The following is a 25,349-nucleotide window of genomic DNA, read 5'->3' on the forward strand; positions in this document are numbered from 1 at the left end:
AAAGCATGTTGGGTAGCCCCTTCATAGAGGATCTATGGGAAGACATGGATTAGAGTTGCACAGAAGAAGGCATGAAATTTGTTATAATAGTTTTGTTTTGTTTTTCTTTTAAGCTGGTGGACGGGGAGAGAAAATAAATTCTTATAAATTAAAAAATAAAACAAGAAGGTGTAGATTGGTTATGATCTATACTATACTAGAAGGAGTACCCACATTGAGATCACCAAACCATCAAAATATTGAAGTAATGTGGATATAGAACCTTTTTAGGTCCTGTGGGTAAAACCAAAGGGCATAAAATATTGTCCTTGCCTTCATGAAACTTATATTTAAGTTAGCATCTATACTGTCACCTCTTAATACCTCAGTTTCAGGAGGTGGTACAGCATCTTGGGTTAGTGGGATTGGGGGTGGGGCGAGGAGAAAGGTGGTAGACTAGTCTCAAACCCTGTAATTTGGAGGAAATCAGGTGAGCTCTGACTCCTCCTAGGCCTAGTTCTGCTGCTAACAGCATCACCTCAGATGAGTCATCTTTTTGTGCCTCAGTTTCCTTATCTATCAAATGAAGTTAATAATACCTGCCCCGGCCAGCTCTTTGGGTTGCTCTAAGGATCAAATGAAATGATGCATGTGGTCAAGCTTTGAAAAAAATTGATTACTATTGATATATGAAAAATTAGTATTGGTGATTATTATTATTAAGAAAGATGGTGGAGTCTCAGTTACCTATGGTTGTCAGCATTAGTTCATTTCCTCTGCAAAAATCTAACTTTAGGAGCTGGTGAGGGAACTATTAAATGTACTGTGGCTTTGAGAGAAAAGAAATACAGGTCCCCACTTTCCTTAGAGAGGAAGGGGCTGTGAGTGTGGTCATGTAGTCTGTCAGACAAGGTCACTATGTCAATTGGTTTTGCTTAAATGCTTCCCTTCTTTTTTTGTTATAACAGAAAGTGTACTGCATTGAAGAATCCGGGTAGCTGACTAAATATATATCTGGAAGTGACTCATGTAAAAACAAAAGGCATCGATAAAATTTTTTTTCAAAAGTTAATATAAAAAATGTGGGCTGGACTGTTGCTATCTTTGCATCTTATTTTCCCATGTCCAATTCTTTCCTGTTATCTCTTAACATATCATAAACCAAGCAAGAAAAAAGAAAGTGGCCAGTCTGAAAATTCATTTTTGATTAAGCAAGGTTATTTCCACCAAATTGAGAAGGCCACTTACTCTGTGTGTGTGTGTGTGTGTGTGTGTGTGTGTTCAAAATGCCATGCGACTAAAATAAAATTAAATGAGAAAAAGACAGTTTCATGAAAAGAACACTGGACTGAGAGGAGACCTGAGATCTAGGGTCTCCTCTTTCACTAATTAGCTGCAGGACTGTGGTAAGTCAACTCATAAACTAGGTTGAATCAAGGGTTCTTAACCTTTTTTGTCTCATGGACCTCTGACAATCCATTGGCAGTATCAGAATAATGGTTTTAAACAATGAAAGGAAATACTAGATTTCAGTTAGGGGTTAGTAATAATAAAAATGGAATTTTTTTTCCATCCAAGTTCGTGACCTTCTGAAATCTGTCTACAGACCCCAGGTTAAGAACTTTTGCAAGCCTGAAGACAGTTTCAAGAAGACATCTCCAGATATATCACTGGCATGACCATACAGCCTCCCTAGGTGACTGACTACTTTGAAAGACAGCACAGGTTTGACCAGCTATATGGTGCAGTGCTGGATAAGGGGTTGAGGAAACCCAACTCCAAATCCTGCCTGTGATACTCCCTAGCTGTGTGACCCTGGGAAACTCATTTAATTTCTTGGAGCCCCAGCTTCCAAATCTTTAAACATATGAATACTATCACCTAAAATACTTAAGTACATACCTACCAGAGAGGTTATAAGGCAGAAGCCTCATAATGAGACAACAATGTAAAGCTGTGATCCTTAAACTGCTATATAAATGTCCTTTGTTGTTATTATTACTTTTGGTGTGTTTATTCTAGAAATTGCCATTTTTTACTTTTGCAGTCATACTCAGGCTGCTAGTTCTGAAAATTAGCATCCATCCATGGACTTGTTACCAGATTAGAGCGGTCAGACCTGGGGGCAGGGATGTAAATTAATACAATATGTATCAATACAAATTAAACATATGCCTTACAAAACTTGTACTTCATTAAGCTCCTGATTCTCTCTGCGATCACATGATCCATCCCTCTGGTACTGGTAAGTATGAAAAGGGTTGGGAAAATGTCTTGAAGGCTAGTCAAAACAAAACAAAACCAAAAAAAAAGTTGACAGTCATTGAAGGTGGTTGGAAATGTGGACTATTTGGTATGATAATTACCTTCCTCCTAAAGTCATTTAGGGTGCGGTAAATACAGATCAGTCTTTGTTTCCATTTCCTCTGAAGGAGGGACTTGGGAAGGACTTTGTACTCCCAGAGGGTGCTCTGTAAGTTGTGGATAGGAACTGAGAATTTGTCCAATGAAGATTTAAGAACCTTTGCAGAAATAGTGACAGGAGAGGAAAAGCTACGCTACAAAATCATGAAATCAGAGATGGAGAGACATGTTAGAGATTATCTAAACTTTTTTGTGTCCTGAACCCCTTTGGTAGTCTGATGAAGCCTATAGACTCCTCAATAATATTTTTAAAAATAACTAAAGGGAATGTTAAATTTCAATTAGAAGTTAGTGGAATATAAAGATGAGATTATTTTCCCATCCTACTTCATGGATCCCCTGAAATCTATCCATGGATACTCTGGTGGTTTGTGGACCTCAGGTTAAGAGACTCTGATCTAGAAGAAACTTCCTCATTTTACATATCAGAAAACTGAGATTTGGAGAAAAGTGTCTCAGGTGCTCAATAAACAATTGCTGAATGAATGGATGGATGGATGGATGAATGAATACCAATTCTAGGGATTTAGCAGACCTTCAACACACACAGACACCATGGCAGCTCCCTTGCTCCAAAGGCCCACTCTCTATCTGTCATACCATGTTATCTTCCCTGAGTTAATTGTATAATTTCACTTTTACCCTCATTTGGTTCCCCATTTTGATCATCTATCATTTGATAATCTATTATTATCTCATGGGTCTTCATCCTCCTTTGCTCATTGGTGAAGATCTTTCTTTCTCTACCCCACTCTAGTTTTCACCACAATTGGTCCTGCCTCTCAACTCCTGAGTCAGGCAAATTTTTCCCGAAAAATTCCTCTTAGGAGATCTATCTTTGGCTATATGCTAGAATGCATTACCATCAAACATGAGAGTCAGTGCAGTTCCATGGAAAGAGTACATTTGGAGCCAGAGGACCCAGGTTCAAATGTGAGTTCTGCCACTTATTTATGTGTGACCTTGGACAAATCACCTTTCTTCTCTGGCCTCATTTTCCTCATCTATAAAATGATGGGTTGGACTACATGACATTTAAAGTACCATCCAGTTCCAACTGTATGAAAGATTTTACACCATTGACAAGGAGATTGTTAGGACTTCTTTCTTCTAGATCTGGCCTACCAGGGCTTCTCATCTCACACCGCTCTCCTGCATTTAGAGAGACACTGATTGATTCAATGAGAGGGCAAGGTGATGATGGTGGGGAGTTAGGAAAATGCTTGCTTTACTTTAATAATTAAGCCAAGACATTAGCATCCTGGAGTGTAAAATTCTACATATACTTCTACTAGGGACTCACACAAGATATGAGAAATTACATTCTAAGAGTTAGGAAGACAGTCTCATGAGCTAACTTAAACCTTGTCTAAATAGAAATTATGGTTCAGCTAGGTGGCACAGTGGATAGAATGCCAGGCCTAGAATCAGGAATACTCATCTTCCCGAGTTCAAATCTGACACAAGACATTTATTAGCTGTGTGACCCTGGGCAAGTCACTTAACCCTATTTGCCTCAGGTTCTTCATCTTTAAAATAAACTAGAGAAGGAAATAGCAGACCACTCCAGTATTTTTGCCAAGAAAATCCCAACTGGGTTCACAAAGAGTCAGACATGACTGAAACAACTGAACAACAACAAAGACAGAATTTATAGATTTAGTGAGGACTGGATTTTTTTTTTATTCAACTAAATTTCAACTCTTGTATCAAACTTTCTAAGGGACATAAGGGAGGCAGTGTGGTATTTTGGCAAAAGAACAGGCTTGTGAGTAAGGAAGCTTAGGTTCTAGTCTTAGCCTTGCCATTGGTTGACTTTATGACTCTGGGCAGATCAATTCACTTCTCTGGGGATATTAGAGTAATTCACAAAAAGGTTCTTTCTTTTAATGTAATCAATCAGCAACATTTACTTAGCACTTACTATGAGCCAGGCCTGGTGTTAAGTGCTGAAAAAAGTCTATGCTACCATCTTTTGCCTACTCTTCAAGTCCTGTTAACTACTTACCCGAATCACCACTTAAAACTATGAGAAAAGAGTCTATACTTTCTAATCTGTCTTAGGTTAAGCAGAATCCAACTAGTTAGGAAAGATAGGCTTATACTACCCAAATTCACACAAAACTGATTTGCTTCGTAAGTTCAACTCGATAACCTACAACAAAAACTGTAGTTGTCAAGCAAACTAAATTTGTGTGTCTCTTCCCTTCCTAGTAAGAAGCCAAGTTATGCTAGGAATACTCCTCAGACTTCACAAAGCATTTTGTACTTATAACTCTCTAATATACTCATAATTTCTTCATTTATTCAAAAAACATTAATGACTGATCTGTGTGTCAGAAAGATAATTCTGGCGGTAGTGTGCACAGTGTCTTTCCTCTGAGAGGAATGTTTATACTGTATATGTTCTATATTTACATGATTATTTGCATGCTGTCTTCCCATTAGAATGTCAGCTCCTTGAGGGTAGGGACCATGTTTTTGCCTTTCTTTGAATTCCCCAGTGCTTAGCATAGTGCCTGGCACATAATAAGTGCTTAATAAATCCTTTCTTACTGACTGATTGACAGTAGTATGAAGAATGTATTGAGAGAACAGAGGAAGATTTTCATGTAATATGCCTTATAACAAAATTGGTATTGTGTCTCCTTATAAGACTAAATTCCTTGAGGATAAAGAATCTTATCTAACCTTTATATTGCCCCCAGCTTATCACATTTAATAAATGTTTGTTGTACTGGAGTGAGCATATAGAATTAGAACCAACGGAGTTGCCAGTAAGGAAGGGTCTACCTGAGCCAACATCTTCCCCATCCTCTAAGAGAACTCACTGTTTATATTTCATTCCAAAACTCCATAGTGCATGCTCCCCTTTGCATTGTGGTACATGATAGTAACAGTGGTTTGAGGACTACATTTGGAATCAGAGGAACTATCTTTAAATTCTGACTCTGTCTGTATGACCTTGGGTAAGTTATTTAACTTCTTTGCCTCTGTTTCCTCCTCTGTAACATGAGAGGTTGGCACTAGATGGCCTCTACAGTCAAATCCCAGTCCTAAATCTATATTCTATGACACTTGATACTTTGGCCTAGGGGTGGCATTGGAATCAGTACCCAATATGCCCAACTTCCTATACCTTCTACATCTATGTCTATACTGTCTGCTCATACATGATGTCTGAATAATAACACTGAGGCACTAAATGAACTTCAATCATTAAACAAAGATTCATATAGTCAAGATCTCATTGAATGTCAGAACTGGACCTTAGAGATCATGCAATCCAACTTTTATTTTACAAAAATGGTAATTGAGGTCCAGAAAGAATGACTTGACTAAGGTCACATATTGAATGAATTCTAGGACTAAAATCTACATTCCCTGGAAGGAAAATAGACTCATATTTTAGGAAGATTTTTTAAAAAGATCAAAACAGGAGGATTTGGTTTTGTTTTTGGAACCCACAGTTAAGTAAAACTTTGTACTCCCTTCCCAATCAATTTCCCCATATATCACAGTCAAAGCTCTTTATAAATATGAGCTATTATGATGATGAGTACAAACCCAGTTAATCCACATTTTGCTGTACATACAGCAATGTGAACTAACAGCTAATAAAGTGCTTGCCTAAATAAAGAAGACTCATTTATAATTATCATACTACTTGCAAATATAGGAACAGATGCTGCTGAGGTCCTAGAAAAGAGTTGATTCTCTTAAATTGGCTAAATACTCCTTCTGCAATTTGTTTACACTATCAGTTTCCTTACCACATTCTTTTTTTGGAGTTGGTGCAAAAGCAAACTTCAGTCTCACCCATATCCATATTCTATGGAATTCTGAATTCGTGGAATACAAATCAGTAAGTCTTCAACATTGAATAAATCAGGCTGCTAGTTCTGCCCTCTAATGGTCACCATAAGTAACCACTAGTTAATCAGAGAATGTAGTAAACAAGACCAGAAACCCAGCAGAAACCTTCAGAAGCCATCTGTCCCAACGGGCTCATTTTACTTGCTTGATGTCAGAGAGCAGGATAAAGACTAGAACCCAGGTTTCCCAACTGCTAATGTAGTACTCATTCCACTGAATTCCCAACACTGTTAATATTATAGAGAAGATCAGGTTGAACAGATTGGGAAAATCTTAATCTAACAGAGATTAACATAGATGTGAGTAAATGCTTCTAGAAAATGTAAATTTCCTTTGTAGAGGTTTTGTTATAAGCAAATTGTAAAACATTCTCCATTTTAAACATTAAAGTCTCAGCTGTTTGGCTCTAAAGGCAGATGGATGTTTTGATGTTGTTTTTTATGTCTTTTCCTGCTATTGTTCTTTAGGTGACAATGGAATTAAATTGCATTTTTTCTGCTACTTACAGTTTCAACTAGCCTCATTAGAATTTTCTTGATGACTTAATTGCAACACATGTTTGTAATTATCCCTCTGATTCCATAAATACATTGATTATTAGTGTTGATGGCTTTAAAAATTATAATCACAACATGCTAATTTCCTTCTTCTTTTCCCTTAAAAGGTGTAGTGGGCTGGGCTGGATGAATGCTGGTGCCTTGATAGTTTAGATTCTGTACTGGAGAAATGAAACATTAATACAGGGGTTCTTAACCATTTTTGTATCATGGACCCCTTTGGCAATCTGGTAAAACCTATGGACTCCTCCTCAAAAAAAATTTTTTTTCACTGAGTAACTTTTTTATTTATTTAATATTTTTAGTTTTCAACATTGATTTCCACTAGATTTTGAGCTATAAATTTTCTCCCCATCTCTACCCTTCCCCCCATCCCAAGATGGCATATACCCTGATTGCCCCTTTCCCCAGTCTGCCCTCCCTTCTGTCACCCCACTCCCCCCACCCACCTTATCCCCTTGCCCCTTACTTTCTTGTAGGGCAAGATAGATTTCTATACCCCAATTCCCTGTATATCTTATTTCCCAGTTGCATGTAAAAACAACTTTTTTAAAAAAACATTTGTTTTTAGAACTTTGAGTTCCAAATTCTCTCCCTTCTTCCCTCCCCACCCACCCTCCTTGAAAAGGTAAGCAATTCAACATAGGCCACACATGTGTCGTTATGCAAAACACTTCCATAATAGTCATGTTGTGAAAGACTAACTATATTTCCCTCCATCCAATCCTGTCCGCCTTTATTCAATTTTCTCTCCTGACCCTGTCCCATTTCAAAAGTGTTTGCTTTTGACTACATCTTCCCCCAAGCTGCCCTCCCTTCTATCATCCTCCTCCCTTCTCCCCTTCTCTCCTACTTTCCTGTAGGGTAAGATACCCAGTTGAGTGTGTTGTACCCTCCTTAAGTCAAATCCAATGAGAGCAAGATTCACTTATTCCCTTTCACCTGCCCCCTCTTCCATTCCATTATAACTGCTTTTTCTTGCCACTATGTGAGACAATTTACCCCATTCTATCTCTCCGTTTCTCCTTCTCCCAATATATTCCTCTCTCATCCCTTAATTTTATTTTTTTTAGATATCATCCACTTTATATTCAACTCAGCCTATGCCTTCCGTTTATATATATATGTATACTCCCTGCAACTACCCTAAAACTGAGAAAAGTCTCATGAGTTACAAATATCATCTTTCCATGTAGGAATGTAAACAAAATGGTTCAACTTTAGTAAGTCCTTTATGATTTCTCTTTCCTAATTACCTTTTCATTCTTCTCTTGATTCTTGTACTTGAAAGTCAAATTTTCCATTCAACTCTGGTCTTTTCATTGAGAAAACTTGAAAGTCTTCTATTTTATTGAAAATTCATATTTTGCCTTGGAGTATTATACTCAGTTTTGCTGGGTAGGTGATTCTTGGTTTTAATCCTAGCTCCTTAGACCTCTGGAATATCATATTCCAAGCCCTTTGATCCCTTAATGTAGAAGCTGGTAGATCTTGTGTTATCCTGACTGTGTTTCCACAATACTTGAATTGTGTCTTTCTGGCTGCTTGCATTATTTTCTCTCTGACCTGGGAACTCTGGAATTTGGCTACAATATTCCTAGGAGTTTTCTTTTAAGGATCTTTTTCAGGAGGCGATTGGTAGAGTCTTTCAATTTCTATTTTACCCTCTGGTTCTAAAATATCAGAGCAGTTTTCCTTGATAATTTCTTGAAAGATAATGTCTAGGCTCTTCTTTTGATCATGGCTTTCAGGTAGTCCAATAATTTTTAAATTATCTCTCCTGGATCTATTCTCCAGGTCAGTGGTTTTTCCAATGAGATATTTCACATTGTCTTCCATTTTTTTCATTCTTTTGGTTCTGTTTCATAATTTCTTGATTTCTCATAAAGTCACTAGATTCTACTTGCTCCATTCTAATTTTTAAGGTAGTATCTTCTTCAGTGGCCTTTTGGACCTTCCTTTTCCATTTGGCCAATTCTGCCTTTTAAGGCATTCTTCTCCTCATTGGCTTTTTGGAGCTCTTTTGCCATTTGGGTTAATCTATTTTTTAAGGTGTTATTTTCTTCAGTATTTTTTGGGTCTCCTTTAGCTAGTGGTTGACTTGTTTTTCATGATTTTCTTGCATCATTCTCATTTCTCTTCCCAATTTTTCCTCTGCTTCCCTTACCTGCTTTTCCAAATTCTTTTTGAGCTCTTCTATGACCTGAGACCAATACATATTTTCCTTGGAGGCCTTTGATGTAGGCTCTTTGACTTTGTTGACTTCTTCTGGCTGTATGTTTTGATCTTCTTTATCACCAAAAATAGACTCTATAGTCTGAGTCTGAGTCCTTTTATGCTGCTTGTTCATATTCCCAGCCAACTACTTGACTCTTGAGGTTTTGATCAGGGTATGACTGCCTTCAGAATGGAGCATGCTTTATCCTAAGTTTCAGGGGTTTTGCACTGCTGTTTTCAGAGCTACTTCAATTCTGTGATGGTATGATACTCCTCTCCTGGCCTGCGGTCTGATCTGTGAGTACAAGCACTCATTTCTACCCTGTAACTACCAGGAGGACTCCCTCTCCGCAGTCACGGCAAGCTCTGCCACACCAGCACTCCTCCTCCACCAAGAATCACCAACCAGGAATGTGACCCAGATCAAAGCAGGGCAAAGCAAGAGAACCTTGCCTTAGCTCCAGTAAAGCTCTTCCTGCACTCCAGCTCTGATCATCCACTTGATTCCTTCCATTGGGTGGGCCAGGGGCCAGAAGCAGCCACAGCTGGAGCTCTGGAAGCAGCCACTGTAGCTTCCTGCTGTTGCCACCAGGCCAATTCTGCCACCTGGGGGCTAGGGCTGGACCACGCACTTCTCTCACCCAGATCCAGCAGTTTTCCCACTGATCTGCTCCATTGTCATTGGAGTTTGTGGGTTAAGAAGTCTGGTAACTGCCACAGCTCAGTGATTCAAGGCCCTAGGGCCTGCTCTGCCCAATGGTCTACTCCAGTCTGGTCTCTTCAGGCATGGCCCCAGCCGGGCTGTGCTTCACTCCCAGCATGGTACAATAGACCCTTCCCAGCAACCATCCAGGCTGTCTTGGGCTGGAGACTTGTTTCCCTCTGTTATTTCGTGGGTTCTGTAGCTCTAGAATTTGTTTAGAGTCATTATTTTTACAGGTTGGGAGGGGTTTGGGGGAGAGCTTAAGTGAGTCCCTGTTTTCAAGCCACCATCTTGGTTTTGTGCCCTGAGTAATCAGAAAAATATTTTTAAATGCTTAAAAAATAAAATACATAAGAAAATAGAGGAAGCTAACTATATTGAAATACAGTAACCAAAGTAACTTAAAAAAAATCATGGACCCCAGGTCCACTGGTGGCTCATTTAACAATTAATTTTTAAAAGGTTTATTTAGCCATATCATAGACAGGCTATTTGACAAGGACATAGCATTGAGCCCAAGTAGACACTTCCCCCTAGTCTCTACAGTGGAAATGTATATGGTTAGCAGGGTGTGGTGATTTCTGAGTCCTTGGGACATCTGCCAAGTCAAAAGTGCTCCAACTCCATGTGGGCTGGCCCTTTTAATGCCTTAGGTGAACAGGAAGGCACATCTTTACTGTCTGAGGACACCAGGAGGCTAAGTCAATAGTTAGGTAGGTGGTTTGAGCCTTAGCTTCCTGGGTCAATCAAGTCCTGGGGAGACAGCTTCCTTCAGTTACAGGAAAAAAATCAGCCTAATTTTGTGGGGGTGGGCTTAAAAAGGAGTAAACTTATATGTCTCTGAAGGTTTGTAGGTTTAAAGGAAAAAATCCTTAAGAGAGCTTCTGGTCCAACTTTTAAATTTTATAGATGAAGAAACTGAGTCTCTGGGAAGAAACTTAATTCACTTGCTCCAGGTCATATTTTTAGTAGCAGACTGGGGCTTCAATCCTAGCTTTTCTGACACCCAGAACTGAGTATTCAATTACACCATGCTGCCTCTATAATGAGGAAACAGTTTTACCTTTTTATTTATGAAGCACCATGCTTCCCTGTGACACAGGCAAGACCAGTACTTCACGTGCCTCTTCTGGGGTAGGGCTAGATAATTTACTTGTGATGCATTATCTGTTAAAATCACCAGGTGGCCTTCCAAGTTTGAGTTATTCTGAACAGTTTACTCCCACTGTGTAAGCAGAGGCAGCTCCAAGGTCTGCTGTTGGGCAATTTGCTCACAATCATTTTAGTATTCTTAGAAAACAATCCTGTAGTTGCTTTCTTGGGTTTCTGCCTAGGATTTTTATCTAAGGGTGTGATTTAATAGCATTATGATTCATAACTTGTTAGGCCCAAGCCCCCATTCATGCAGGTTTTTAATCTCTTTCCCAACCTTGCAAAACGATCCTTCATTTACATGGGTTAAGTGGCCTTTTTACTACAGAGAAAGGAAATTAACAGTGTCAGTTTTAAAACTCCAGAGTGGCAGGTTAGTCTGAAATCTCAACTTCACCCACCCAGTGTTCTGTTTCCAAGACATGCCCAAAACATGTATTAGAAGGGGATTCCTACTCCCAATCACATGGATTCTCTCTTCTTTGCTTACCACATCAGTCTCCCACCACATGAGAAGATTATAAGGACTATCACTTGTTACATCGATGGGCTCTTATGTGACTTTTAGTTGGCAGCTAGATGAATCTCTACTAGGTACCTCACATTGCAAGATCAGTGGCCAGGTACTGTTTCAACATCTCTTCCAGAGGATTTTTCAGCCATCCTTTGGCATGTTCTGGTGTCTTCTCCAAAAAGCGCAATGCAAATGTGCCCCACATAGAATGACCTCCCTAAGCAGGAGTGTGCTGGGACATATCTCTAAACAGAGATTGCTAAATATTCAGTATGGGCATTTACACCTCAGAAACTGGCATCTCAACAAATCAGGGCTTGATTTATTGTTTTGTTTATTTGTTTCATTGGTTGTCTAGACTTAAGAAAGTGTTAATAATGCAGACTACATACGTTTTTTTTTCCTGGACAGGGCAGTTATTAAATATTTCCCAGCACACCCCTGCATTGCTCTATAAACTTTATTTTAGCTCTGCAGGGGTGCAGTAGGAGACTCAGAGAATGAAATCATCACCAGACAGAAGACCTGGTGACTGGAGGCTAACAGCAACAACAATAATAACTGACATTTATATAGTGATTTAAGGTTTGCAAAGTGCTTTACATCCTTCATCTCATTTGGGCCTTATAACACTCCTGGACCTAAGGCAAAATGCTTTCATGTTAACCACCCCAGGCAATTCACCTACGTGCTTTCCAGGTTTCTCTGGCTCTTAATGATGGCAGGAAATGCAGAACGGGAATTCCGTCCCCCAAAATAGAGAACACATTTGAAATATAGTAGAATTTAGGAAGTTCTGGAAATTTTTCTTAGTTCAGTATAGTTGGAGAATGGAGTTTTCTGGCTAATCTGAATGTCATTATATGTAGATTATTGCTTTTCTCAGAATTAGAGTACAGCAAAATATCTTTTCGTGAAATTGGTGTTAGGAAACATAAAATGAGGATCTGAGAGTCTTGAGAAAGTAAGAAAAAAAGAGGAAGAGAGGAAAGGAGTTGAGTTAGACTGATGGGGTTGATGTGGGAAAGGAGTCACACGGGGCCCAGCCAAGAAAAGAAAGACTTCTCAGGGCAGAAACTTTAGTTAGTCCCTTCTGCCTCCTTCCTTTAACCCCACTACAGTCAGCCTAATAAAACCCAATCTATTTCACCCATAAAGTCATCCATTGCCATCTCAGAAGCCTTTTTACCCCAACCAGTCTTCCTTGATGGTGCCTCAAATTTCAAAATTAGAAACAGAACCCTCAAAGGGAAATTCAAGATGGAAGCAACAGCAGAAATAAGATGCCTCCATAGTAACTGTGTTTTATCAAGGAATGTTAACATCAGTCCTTCAACCAACAAGTGTGAATGACTGATATCAGGGTCTTTCTTGTTTTGATAAGGCAGGGCCAGATTTGGGGAAGGGCCAACCACCTGAAAGGAGAAAAGTTTACAGAACAGGAAAACTGGGAAGACTAAGAAACTTTCTGATTTCACAATCTTGCCTAGGGGCTCGCCCTATTTGCCTATAGTCCTGCCCCAACAAAGACCAGCTGTGTACAGAAGTATTTTTGTCATGTATGGCCTTATATGGCTGCTGGGCCATTAGTACATCTAGTGGGAACACTGCCACTGAAACCTGACTCAGGAGGTGCCTGTTTCCTTATAAAAGAGGTTTGTTCCCAGAGGATTTGTTAATGGAGGTATCTAGCTACCAGAAAAAAATAACTTTAACATGAGAAAGAGGGAAGAGCCATTGTATTGGGGTTACAGGTATTAGGATAATAAACTTTAAGGGGGGAAGGGAAGGTCAGAGAGGTCCAGATCTAGGATTTCTTTTTTTTTTAATAATTTCATTTATGTCTTTTTAGTTTTCAACATTCACCTCCATAAGATTTTGAGCTCCAAATTTTCTCCCCATCTCTCCCCTCCCTCCACCCCAAGATGGTGTGTAAAATTGATATAGGCTCAACATGTACACTCATATTAAACTTATTTTCACATTAGTCATGTCATACAGAAGGAGTAGAACCAATGGGGGAAACCACAAGAAAGAAGGAACAAAAAAAGAGAGAGAGAGCAAATAATATGCTTCTATCTGCATTCAGATTCATAGTGATAGTTCTTTTTCTGGATGTGAACAGCATTTTCCATCATGAGTCTTTTGGACTTGTCTTAGATCCTCGCATTGCTAAGAAGAGATAAGTCTATCAAAGTTAGTCATCATATAATGTGGCTGTTACTGTATACAATGTTCTCCTGGTTCTGTTCATTTCACTCAGCATCAGTCCATGTAAGTCTTTCCAGGTTTTTCTGAAGTCTGCCTGGTCATCATTTCTTATAGCACAACAGTATTCCCTTACACTCATATGCCACAACTTGTTCAGCCTTTCCGCAGCTGATGCGCATCCCTTCAATTTCCAATTCTTTGCTACCACAAAAAGAGCTGCTATAAATATTTTTTGTAAATGTGGGTCCTTTTCCCATTTGTATAATCCCTTTGGGATACAGACCTAGAAGTGGTATTGTTGGGTCAAAGGGTATGCACGGTTTTATAGCCCTTTGGGCATGGTTCCAAATTGCCCTCCAGAGTGGCTGGATCAGTTTGCAACTCCACCAACAATGCATTAGTGTTCCAATATTCCCACATCTTCTCCAGCATTTATCATTTACCTGTTTTGTCATGTTAGCCAATCTGATAGGTGTGATGTGGTATCTAGGATTTCCTTAATGTAGGAAGCTCTTTCTACATATGCCAATTAGCAACTCACCCAAAAACATACAGAGAAATGCCTAGAGCATGGAGAGATGAGGTGATTTGCCTATGGTCACTTCGCTAGGATGTGACAGAGGTAGGACTTGAGCCCAGTTCTAGAAATATCTTTGCTCTATAATTGGAAGGGATCTCAGAGACCATCTAGTCTAACCATTTAAAAAAATTATTTTTTTCCAATTACATGTAAAAATAATTTTTAACATTTTTTTTAATTTTAAATTCCAATTCTCTCCTTCCCCTCCCTCCTCCCTGAGATGGTAAGCAATTTGATATTGGTTATCCATGTGCAATCACACAAAACCTATTTCCATATTAGTTATGTTACAAAAGAAAACACACCAAAAACTCCCAAGAAAAATAAAGGAAGTTTTAAAAAGTATGCTTCAATCTGCATTCAGACTCCATCAATTCTTTCTCTGAAGGTGGATAGCATTTTTCATCATAGGTCCTTCAGAACTATCTTGGATCACTATAATTACCAAGAATAGCTGAGTCATTCACAGTTGATCACTGTACAATATTGCTGTCACTATGTACAATGTTCTCCTGGTTCTGTTTACTTTATTTTCTATCAGTTCACGTAAATTTTCCCAGGTTTTTCTGAAACGGTCCTGTTTGTCATTTTGTATAGTACAATAGTACTATACTGAGCCAACTATACTGAACTAAGAAGAATTTCCAGATATGGTACAATCATATGCCACAACTTGTTCAACCATTCCCCAACTGAAACACATTCCCTCAATTTCTAAGTTTTTTGCCACCACAAAAGAGCTGCTATTAATATTTTTGTCCATGTAGGTCCTTTTTCCTTTTTTTAAAGTCTCTTTGGGATACAGATCTAGTAGCGGTATTGCTAGATCACAAGGTGTGTGTGTTACAGTTTTATAGCCCTTTAGGCATAGTTTCAAATTGCTCTCCAGAATGGCTGGATCCATCCACAACTCCACAAACAGTGCATTAGTGTCCCAATTTTCCCACATCCCCTCCAACATTTGTCATTTTCCTTTTCTATTATATTAGACAATCTTATGGGTGTGAGGTGGTACCCCAGAGTTGTTTTAATTTGCATTTCTCTAATCAATAGTGATTTAGAGCATTTTTTCACATGATTATAGATAGCTTTTGATTGCTTCTTCTAAAAACTGCCTGTTCATATCCTCTGACAATCATTTATCAATTGGGGAATGACTTACCTAGGGCTGACTCAGTTCTTTTAGTTTAGTCATTTTACACATGAGGAAACTGAAGCCCAGGGAGGTTAAGTGTTTTGTAGTAAGAACCAGAGGCAGAAGGTCTTTCTCCCTCCAAAGTGGGTCTCTATCCTGTGCTACCCTTTATACTTTAATTATATGTGATATTTCTTTTTATCTCCTCCCCCACTTTGGGGAGAGTGAAGGAAGCTATCTAGATAGCTTATCTGATGATGGGGATAGTCCAAACCTGCAAAACATACTCCTTGTGCTAGAGGCTTTCACATGATGCACCCTGGAAGGGATTTCTCACCTCATTATCCCTATCTAGAAAATCTGAGAACTTCAGTAAATGATATTAACCAGTATATTGTCACTAGCTCCACTTGCAAGGCTAAATGCACAAAATTCATAGAGGAAGATGATTTATCTTACAGGCCAAAGAAATAAACAAAAATCCTAATAGAGATCATGGAAAATACTGCAACCTGCCCAAGAACAACTTTTCCTCAGAAACCTGTCTAACCTCAGTCATTTATAATCCTACATTAGGTAGGGCTGCCAGCAGTTGGTGCCTTTTGTATCACCTGCAGCAGGGGTGGTGGCTATCACGTCCCCTGGAGCTCCCTGCCATCTGTGTGGCTCATCTTCCAGATGATGTTTTCCAGTCACGTAACTCCTATGGTTAGCCTCTGCCTGCAGTTTCCCACAGTTCCCAGGTGATGTGGCTAGCCCCTTGTCCGGTGGGAAAGCTTCTCTTCTGACATGGGCCAGTCTGGGCAGGGCAGAGATGGATAGTTCAATTTCCCTGTGTTGCTTCCACTCCGAAATCTCGTATTTACAGTATAGTTCCCATGAACTTCTGGCCTCATAAAAGTTTGCTTAAGATCCAGGGACAAAAATCTATTCCTCTCATCTTCAGGCAAATCTGTGTTAATGACACCAAGTAGGGTCAGGGTAAATCCAGTCTGGTGTTCTCTGTTCTACAACATCCAGTAGGTATATTTCTCACCTGCTGACACTTTCCATAGATCTAAAAGCTTGGCAAAACACCCATTTTCTAAAAAATCTCTCTTGGGCCTCAAAAGTCCCTCTGGGGCAGAGATTCTTAACATGCAGTCCACGGAACCCCAAGGGACTTGAATGGAAAAAAAATTATATCTTTATTTATATTCACTACCCTCTAACTGGAGTTCATTATTTAATTATGATGGTCTAGATTAAAAAAAAAACATTATTCTGAGAAGGGGTCTCGAGGCTTTACTAGGCTGCCAAAGGGATCCATGACACATAAAAAATTAAGAATCTTTGCCCTTGGGTCAAATTGCAGTTTTTCTACATGCATATAGTCAGGCTTCCCAATAGTCTAAGGATGGGGATTGTAAAAATCGACCAATGAGCTAAGATTTGGTTGAGCTCAGTTAGATTCCAGGTATAAAATCATGATAGGCCACACTAAGCCTGAGGAACTATAGTTTGAAAGAATGATTTAGAAGTTGATTCAATATTCAATTCAATTCCATAAACATTTATTAAGTGCCCATTATGTGCCAGGCACTGTGCTAAGTGCAGGGGGTACAAAAAGAGGCAAAAGACAGTCCTTGCCCTCAAGGTTCCTACAATCTAATGGGGGAGAGAAAACACAAACAAGTATACATAATGCAAGCTATATACAGGATAAATATGAATTATAGATGAATTAAGAGTGGTTGGATAAGGCTTCCTCTAAAAGGTGAGATTTTAATTGGGACATAAAGGAAACTAAGGAGATGAGTAGTCAGATTTGATACCATGCAGTTTTGGGATTAAGTGGTTTCTTGCAACTTTATTTACCATAGGGATAAGGACAGAACATGGCCCTATGATTTCATTGTATAGAGATCTCCCAGGTAAGGAAACTCACTCTACCAATGCAGGTCAGCACCTTCTCTGCAACCTATAGCGTTAAGACTGAGAGTTACCTAGAGCACTAAAAAGGTAAGGGACTTAGCCAGGGTTACACAGCTCTTTTGTATCAGAGGTAGGTCTTGAACCCAGCTCTTCCTGGCTTCCTGGCCAGCTCTTTATCTACTTTAACATGCTGCTTTTTAATACTTATGGATTATTTCTGAATTTTAATATTCTTTTTCCCTTGTAAACTCTTCTTTCTTCTCTCTACATCCTTTCTTCTTCCTCCAACCTAACACAGTAGATAGAGAGCTGGCCTCTGGGCCAGGGAAACCACGATTCCATTCTTGTCTCTGACACTGGCTGGGTGGCCCTGGGCAAGTTACTTAACTTCTCAATCCTCTAGGGCCCAGAGGTAAGGCCCTAAGTTGTGGAGAGGGTGCCAGCCTGCATTGGTGAAGGGAGTTTTTTCATCCAGGGAATTTCCTATATCAATGAAATTACAAGTCCAGTCCCTATAAATCCTAGAAAAGGTACTTTTGGAGGTCTAGTATGTAGGCAAGGATGAAGAGGAAGGAAGAACTTGTTCATTTGGTAAAGGTTGCTACTGCAGTAGAAAGGAGGAAGGATAGGCAGGGGCTGGGTGCTCCAACTCTGAGCCTGGGGAATCAATCAATTGGTTCAGGGGCCAAGAACAGGAGGCTCCCTCAGGTTCCAAAGTCTGAAGCACTTACTCCTTTTCTCCTCTTGTTGCTGTTACTGCCATATAACCTCTCCTTCTTTTAAATATTATTTTATTTTTTCCAATCGTATGTAAAGACAATTTTTAACATTTTTTATATAAAAATTTTGAATTCCAAATTTTCTCCTCCTCCCCCCTCCGCAACAGTAAGCAATTTGATATAGGTTATATATGCGCAATCATGTAAAACCTATTTCCGTATTAGTCATGTTGCCATAACTTCTCACTCCTGCTAGTGTCTGCTTCTTCAACATACCCCGAACTCTATGGAGTTGAGTCATGAGGGAAATTTAGTGAGAGGTGAAAGCCCTAGGAATAAACGTAAGGGTTCCCTGGCATAGTTCCAATTACAGGAGCCTGAGCATTGGCCCCTGGCCAGATCCTTTGTAGCATCCAGAAAGGAGGCTCACCTTCATACTACAAAGTGCTCTGCATAAGCCTAGTAAGGGGGAGAGCTGGGACTTTGAAGGCAATTCTTCTGACTGTCCCACAGATGAGGCTTAGAGTCTCAGGCATATCTGGGAACTCAGGAGATCTAGGTTCTAGTTTCAGCTGCCCCACTACTTACTCACTGGGTAAACTTAGGGAGTCAGAGACTCAAAGGATAATAAGTCTTTGGGGCTGGAAGAGACCTAGGAAGTCATCTCATCAAACCCCTCCTGTTAGAGACAGAAGAAAGAACATGGAATTTGGAGTTAGAGGACCTGGGTTTGAATCCTAGTTTGGCTGTTTAGTAACCGTATGACCTGGACAAGTCATTTAATCTTTGGGCCCCAGTTTCCTCATGTGTAAAATGAGATGTTTGGAGTTAAGAGGAGCTCAGTTCAGATTTTGGCTCTGTCACACATTACCTGTTTGATCTTAGCCTAATTTAATAAAAAATACCCTACACTCAGAGCAATCCTTCTTCTCTCTTTTCACATGGCCTCAATTTTTAATCCAGAATCCAATTAGAGTCATCAGATGGTGGTGGTGGTTTTACCTGTGTGATCTTAGCCAAGTCATTTCCCTTTTTTGGACCTCATTTTCCTCATCAGTAGAATGAGGGTTTAGATGACCTCTAAGGTTCCTCCCAACTCTAATCTATGATGAATCAATGAACAAAATAAATCAAAAAGCATTTATTAAGTGCTTACTACATGCTAATCATGATGATAAGTTCTGAGGATGAAATACAAGAGCAAAGAGGCACTTACATTTTAACATAGGGAGACGACATATACAAGGGAGTGGTGGCCAGAGAGGGGTATTTCGACTTGGGCAGTTACAGGGATGTTGTGTGGAGTTATAAGTGATTAGAATGACATCCTTTCAAGGAGCAACAGTAGAATGAATTTGACTATGGTTCCAGAATTGGAAGTGAGGTAAGGGTGTTGCTTTAGAAAGTACTAGGAAGACAGTTAGTGAGAAGATAACTAGAGTAGGAAGTAAAATGGTATCTGCCTGTTCGTTGGTATTCAGTTGTTTTTGGTTGTGTTCAACATTTTATGACCCCATTTGGGGTTTTCTTGGCCAAGATACTGCAGTGGTTTGCCATTTCCTTCTCCAGCTCATTTGACAGATGAGGAAACTGAGGCAAACAGGGTTAAGTGACTTGCCTAGGGTCACACAGCTAGTAAGTGTCTGAGACCAGATTTAAACTTAGGTCTTCCAGACTCTAGGCCCAGCTCTCTATCTACTGTCTCGCCTATGAACTGTGTAAAGAGCCTGTTGAAAGTCAGAAAGTCATCACTCTGGAAACTCCCTGAGAACAGTGTTCTTGTCACTATGTAACACTGCTTCTCATGAGTTCCCTGAGCTACTGTTTTTCAGTCAGTAAAACAGGGAAATAATATCTGTTCTACCAACCTCACAGAATTGCTGAGGATAAATGAGATTGTCTGTATGCAAGTGAACCTTTAAAAAAAACTGACCTACACTAACCATAATATTTCTTTGATAATTCAGAAATCATTCCCAGATCATTACTGGGCCCCTGTGCTCTTCAGGTATCAAAGTACAGCCCGGTAAAAATCACCACCACCACCTGATGACTCTGATTGGATTCTGGATTAAAAATTAAGGCCATGTGAAAAGAAAGAAGAGCGATTGCTCTAAATGTAGGGTATTTTCTAGTAGATTAGGCCAAGGTGCTCAGGCATCTGGGAATTCAAAGCAAATCTCCAAAGTCATCAAGGATCTTTAGATATAAATACTGACCACTAAAAATTGGGAATTTGAAGAAAATTTTGGTTTCATCTGTTTCCGGCACTGGCTGAAGGTAGAGAGCACTTAGACAGATGTCAGGAGCACCTGAGAGGGACGTGATCAGACCTCTCCGGTGATATATACTCACCAATCTGCTCTGTGCTTTGATTCAATAGACATTTAATAAATGCCTCCTTGTCGTCTCCCCCGCCAGAATGTAAGTTTCTTTCTGGTAAGGATCACTGTATTTATTGTCTTTGCATCCCCACCCAGCATGGTGCCTGGCACAATGGAGAAGATTATTGATTGATTACTTTGTGCCAGGCACTGAGTTAGGTGCCAAAATTGAATGCTGTTTTTCCAATTGGCTTCTCTGTTGGGAAGAGAGATTTCTCACTGAGAATGATTTAATTGGCTTGCAGCACCAATCAATCTTGCATGAGCTATGACTCAGTTTCCCCCTCAGCCTGAATAAGGTCAAACCCCTAGAGTTTGAGGCTGCACACCTGCAAGCCAAGGAGTGCAGAGAGGAAACAGAAAACTTCAGGCCTCCCTTTTTCATCATTACCCTTCTCTCCACCCTCACCTACTACACAGGGCTTACCCAAATTCTTAAAATGCTTTAGGATAGAAAGCCATTTTTTTGTTTGTTTGTTTGTTTAAAATGCATATTCCTTCCCTCTCAACCCGTGCAACCCAACCACTAAAACAAACAGACAAAGCCCAACAACCCCTGCCAAGGTCTGAATCCCAGAACCATTCCTCCTCTCCTCCCCCTCCACGGTTGTAAATGATAGGCTATGTGTTCCAAGACTCTTCCCCCAGGCATGATGAGTCAATCATTTCTGCTATGTAGTTTCATCATACTTAGTTTGAGGTTGACTCCTCACCACCAGAGAGCACTGCAATGTTTGCTAGCAATTCTCAGGGCCAAAGGGATTTGGACCAAGAACAACAAAGTGAACACTGGATTAAACTCAGCCAAAGAAACTACTCGCTGAAAAAAAGGATTTCCCAGAGTGCTCTTGCCTGGCCTACCTCTGGTTTTACACTTTTGCTCACCCATTGTTTTAATGAATTCTTCTCTTAATGCAGTCCTAAGCCTTTCTTATGACAATGTGTAATCTATCTCTAAAGCCTTTTTTTAGGCAGGTGGTGAATAAGGGAGGAAAGGCACAAGAGTCTTTTCTACATGCTCACCTGCTTTTTGGAGGAACAACCAATCAAAAATAGACATTTAATCTATTAATATAAAGCATTGTTCTAGTTTTATGGGGATACCAAGGTGAATAAATCTGGTTCTGACCTTGAAGATTTTCTAACCCACTTGGTAAAACAAGACAGCAAAAGAGGAAGTGTGCTGGATCTAGAGTCAGAGGCTATGGATTTAACTCTTGGCTCTTCTACTTAATAGCAACATGATTCAAAGAAGTCCCTTCAGCTCATGGGGTCTCATTTTCTTCACATAAAAAATGAAGGGGATGTACTAGCTTAGTCTTGAGGTCCCTTCTGGTTTTAAATAGATGATTCTGTGAACATAAAAAAAGTTAAATAACAATTCAATTGAAGAGATGTCACAAAGCAATACCCAGGATTAACTATCAAATGGTGTGGAAAGTAACATTCACTCAATATCCTCAACAAATGGCATCTTGATGTGGATAAAACATTGTTCTAAATGTTGAAGGAGATTAGAAATAATTATTAAGATACATTCCCTGTCTCCTCATGGAACTTCTACTCTTACAGGAGAATATGTAGATAAATCTATGGCCCATATCATTGTGAAAACAGCTCCGGATTCACAAGGACCTGAGTTCAATCTTAGAGATTTCTCAATAATTATTACTCTCTGAGGCACTCCCCTACCCCCCAACCCAGCAGTCATTTGTCGGAACATCTGAATTTGGCTCATTTTTGCTCTCCCCTAGGAGTTTTCAATTTACTGTCTGCAAGCAACAGAGGCTACCAAGGCATCCAAACTTAAAGGGAATAGAGAGAGGGAATGACTACAAGTAATACCTCTTATGTGGGGCATTCCATCATTCCCACCACTTCCTCTGTGGTTTGGGTCACAGTCCCTTCATGAGATTCACAACACCAACAAGGAAAGCTCCAGTTACCCAAGTGCATTCACGGCTTCTGGGTCACCCCAAGCCTTCTGAGCTGCCCACTGACCTCCCCCTGGGGTTTAGGCCATTCTGTTGCTTCTGGCTTGCCTCAGGCACTTCTGGCCAGGAGTCTTGAGTGGCCTCCAACTGTTGCAGCTGACTCACCTTCCTCTTTTCTGCCACCTCCCTGGAAGCTGCCTTGTCCTCCACATGGTTCATCCTTTCAGAATTTCTACTTTCTGCAAAGTCACTGTGGGTCCCCAGCATTACAGGAAAGTGAATCTTTTTGCAGACGACCTGGGTCTCAGGCACCAACTTTGAAAAAAGATATTGATAAACTGGAGAGGATCCAAAAGAAAGGGCAAGTAGGATGGAAAGGAGGCTCAAGTTCTTACCATATGAGAACCACTCAAAGGAACTGGGTTTATTTACCTAGAAAAGATGGTGGGGGTGAGGGAAGGAAGGTGGAAATAATAGCTATCCAAGTATCTGAAAGGCTCTTATATGGAAAAATTAGGGTTGATTTGCTTAGTCCCAGAGGGCAAAAGGAGTAGAAGCTGTAAAGAGGTGAATTTTGTTTTTTCCTAACAATTAGTGCTATCCTAGAGTAGATAGGCTAATTCTGGAAGTAGTGGGTTCCTACTCATTGGAAATCTTCAGGCTAAGACTAAATGATGCCTTGTTGGGGTACATCGTAGAATTCAAATATAGGTTAGACATTGTGTCCTCTGAGGTCTCGTTCAACTCTAAAATTCTGTGAATATTTGGGGGGTAAAATATGGAATAGGAATTTAGAGTACATGAGATCACTCTGTGAGGGAGGTTGGTTTGGGAATGCTACATTGGCAGCAAAGGCCAAATATTGTATTACTTTCTTCCCCTCTCCCTTCTTCCCTCTGTACTGGGTCATTCACTTTCTGTCATTATTAGTACAGAACCATGACTTCCTCTAACAAGCAGATAAAATCTGGCAAGTTATTGAGTAGATATGGTTAACTTTGAGAACCCAAGGAACTTAGGGGGAGGGCAAGGAGAGGGAGGCAAATAACAGTCATAAAAATGTGAGAAGGGATCAACACCACACACCATGTTTATCAGAGGGTGGGAGTGAAGGAAAGGGGCATAAAGCAAGTCATAGTGGGGTGGGGATAGAGGAAGTCACAGCTCAGAGGTCAAGAGCAGTCAGGAACAGTGGCCCCAAGGAGATTCCCAACTCTAACTACTATACAGCCCCCTTCTAGTTAATCATTTCCTGTCCTTTCTTCCTCTTCTTTTACCCAAAGGATTTCAACATCAGTCAGTAAATCAACCAACCCAGTCCACCACCCTCTCCCTCTTCACCCAATCTGCTCCCTCCTCCCTCTAGCTTCATGTGTCAATCTTATTTTTACAATGAGCCATGTCTTTGAGTCAAAAATGATAATGATGTATTTTTTAAAATGTACTACTTACCCAAAGTAGCTACATTTCTGGTGCTGTCCAAGAAGCCCTCATGGGATTAGCTTCCTACTTTGATAACCACTCTCAGAGGGCCCAGCCTCACTGTGTACAATGATACCCTTAGAATTTGACTTGGCCTAGAATTTAAACACTGCCACTGTGTAGAAAGTGTACCAACTAGACTTGGAATCAGCATACAAAGCTTTGAATTCCTTTTCCACCACTTTTTAATTGGTTTCCATGCCTCCAGTTTCTCTCTTTTCAATCTGTCCTCTATACCGCAGCCCACGTGCGTATTCCTAAAGCTCTCCCGTCAGATAAGTTCCCCTGGCTGTTTCCACATTGTCCTGGCACTCAAATGCAAACTCTTTTATTGGGCATTTAAAGACTTTCCTTACCTTTCTCCAGCATAACTTTTCCAAACTTATTACTTATCAATCTTTGTGCATTCTACTGCCCAGCTAAAACAGACTTCTTGCTGTTGTTCACAAAATGTTCCTTCTCTCTATCTTTGCACAGCCTTTCTCCTCATGCCTGAAATACATTCCCCCTTACTTCTGCCAGAGAGAATTCCCAATTACCAACAAATCTTAGCTCCAATGTCATTTCCACCCATCACAATGCTTAGCATGTAGTAAATGATTAATAAGTGTTTTAAATTGACCATTTGACCACAAGCAGGTCATTTCTCTGGGCCTCAGTTTTTTCACCAGCAATACATGAGTATTCATAGCTGCCTAACGTACCCTTGGGAATTCTGTGAGGAAAGCATTTTGTAAACCACAGATCCCTGTAACAGAAGCTACAGTCATTGGATTACCCTCATTCAAAGTCTTTTTAACTGCCCCTCCCTCCCCTAAACCATACCCTACCTCTTCTTTTCTACTTATCCACATTCTACTACCATCCATCATGGCCCAATTTATCCTGTCAACTTATAGTGAACTTACGCTCACAGTTTTGTATCTGGAAGGGCCCATAGATGAGGAAACAAGACCAGAAAGAGTGAGTTATCCGAGGTCCTAGAGGTCACAAGGAGCAGAGCTGGAATTCAGTCTCCTGCTCATTTTGGTAGCTTGGCACTTGCTAGATTTTAAGACCCTCAAGGTCAGGTATTTTCTTTTCTGTCTCTGTTACCAGAGTCTACCACAGACTTGAGTCACAGTTTATGTTTAAAGAGAATCTGAAGAGAATCATTTAATAGTGTTCTTTGTTTGTATCCAAGGAGATAGCTGATAGATGCTGGGACGAACTAACTTCATAACCAAGACTGGTAGACCTAAGTATTGTGGCAAATCTGATCCAGTGGAGCCAGACAATGTGTAAGAGGCCTTGTTGATCCCCTTTTCCACTTGAGGGGTCCTGGGCATTTCTAAGAGAAGTTTGCCCAGATGACACCTACAATGCCGCTTCTTCAGGATTAATGTTGTGGGTCACATATTTGCAGAAGGGTGTTGGCCTTGACATATTTAAGGCTATGTTTTTTCAGTGCAGTGATGGGTTATAATGAGCAATCATCATAATATGCATTTCCATATATCATCAATCTGTCACCCACTTTTATAATCAGATGCCCAAATGGTGAGATTTCTAGATAAGGCTGTGGTTTG

At 40.1% G+C, this 25,349-nt stretch overlaps 1 protein-coding gene across 2 annotated transcripts in view; it reads left to right on the plus strand.

Annotated features, from left to right (window-relative positions):
• Positions 1-2,159, plus strand: part of LOC118828787 (inter-alpha-trypsin inhibitor-like) — an 89,149-nt gene extending 86,990 nt beyond the window's left edge. Inside the window, exon 7 of one of the 2 annotated variants that reach the window (XR_005008970.1) lies at positions 1,586-2,159. The gene's annotated coding sequence lies outside the window, so the exon portion shown is untranslated. Of the gene's footprint in view, positions 1-947; positions 1,156-1,585 lie in introns of those variants that run through there. The other variant, XR_005008969.1, reaches the window with a different exon arrangement.
• Positions 2,160-25,349: the final 23,190 nt, after the last annotated feature.

This window comes from Trichosurus vulpecula, chromosome 8 (assembly GCF_011100635.1).
Source record: "Trichosurus vulpecula isolate mTriVul1 chromosome 8, mTriVul1.pri, whole genome shotgun sequence".
NCBI lineage: Eukaryota > Metazoa > Chordata > Mammalia > Diprotodontia > Phalangeridae > Trichosurus > Trichosurus vulpecula.